This window comes from Equus quagga, unplaced genomic scaffold (genome assembly GCF_021613505.1).
Source record: "Equus quagga isolate Etosha38 unplaced genomic scaffold, UCLA_HA_Equagga_1.0 HiC_scaffold_2668_RagTag, whole genome shotgun sequence".
In the NCBI taxonomy this organism is placed as follows: Eukaryota; Metazoa; Chordata; class Mammalia; order Perissodactyla; family Equidae; genus Equus; species Equus quagga.
In genome coordinates this window covers 1-1,502 of record NW_025793376.1, presented here as the reverse complement: position 1 = coordinate 1,502, position 1,502 = coordinate 1, and positions in this window count along the sequence as shown.

Sequence of the window (1,502 nt, the reverse complement as noted above, 5' to 3'; positions counted from 1 at the left end):
CCTGGAGATGCTTGGGGGAGGTATTTGCAGCCATAGCTTTGCTGTGCAGTCTTCATGCACATTCTCATGGGCCTCCTCTGCTGTTCACACCTGCAGTAGAAGCAGGTCTGGCATGTCACGGTGGTCACGAGAAGGATAAGTGCACAAGTGATCTGTCACAATTTTCTCCCATAACAGCAAGTCCTGACAAGATGGACCCTCCTGTTGAAGTAGTGAAGTCTCTTCTTTCTCAGTGAAAATAAAGACAAACATAAGTTGTTTGCTGGTTGTTTTGTAACCACAACAAATCAGCAGAGAGCATGCCCTGTAGGAAACAACAAGGTAAAGGTTCAAAGATCGAGGTTGCTCCCTCAGGCGAGGCAGAAGACTCCAGTCCCTGGCATTTGGAATTTAGGCCTCAGTCCTTGTTTTTGGATGGATCACTGGGTGTGTGGCACATCCTTGCTTTTACCCAGATGTGAACAGCAGAATGGCCACTTAGCCCAGGTAGACGTAGATGAAATGTGTGGTTTCCTGTGTCATGTAACCTGAAGGTCCTACCCACAAAGCAGTGCCAGGTGGGGTTTTACTTCTTGTCAACCTCCTTTTCCATAGGGCCCGCAGTGTCCTCCTCTGTGTTGTGTTTCTCCAGCACCTGGGTGGGGTTAGAGCTGGATTCCTTTCCTGAGGCCACTGTCACAAATGACAAAAACGTGGTGGCTTCAAACAACAGAAATTGATTCTCTCAGAGCTGAGGAGGCCAGAACTCTGAGATCAGTGTCCCTGGGCCGAAGTTGCAGTGTTGGCTGAGCCACACTCCCTTGGAGGCTCTAGGGAGAGTCTGTCCTTACCATCTTGTAGCGTCTGGTGGCTGCTGGTACCCCTCGAGTTTCAGCCACATCCCTCCAGTCTCGACCTTCATGGTCCCGGTGCCTCCTGCTCTTCTGTGGTTTCTGATTTCCCTCTGCATATCTGTCTTATGACTTGAGCTGGTGTTTAGGGCACATTGGAAAAGTCCAGGATAATCTCCCATCTCAAAATCCTTAACATCACATCTGCAAAGACCCTTTTATCAAATAGGTCCATTCACAGGTTCTAGAGCTGACAGCTGATGCCCTGGTGTCATTGTTCAGCCTGCTACAGGGGCTTTCAGAAGTCTCCAGTTTCTTCACAAAGGACCAAGAAAACCAAGGCTCAAGCTTCATGGTCACAGCACGGCATGAGCCTTATGTGGTGGCAGGAAGTTGTCACCCACTAGACAAGCAGCTGCTTCCATGGATGCCTCTGAAGCTGCCTTCCTGCTCCAAGCTGGGAAGGTGGGAGCCATGGAGAATCCACACCCATAGCAGGGACATGACAGGCTCTTGTTTGCTGACCCCAGGGGAAGGATCAGGAAGCAGAGTGTCAGCTTAGATTTTGAAGTTCAAATGGGGAGACTTGCCTCTGGGTTTGACTGATCTGGTTCTCACTGGCCTTCCCATCACGGGAGAAGACATTTCCCAACACTGCGTGGGCAGTGCTGG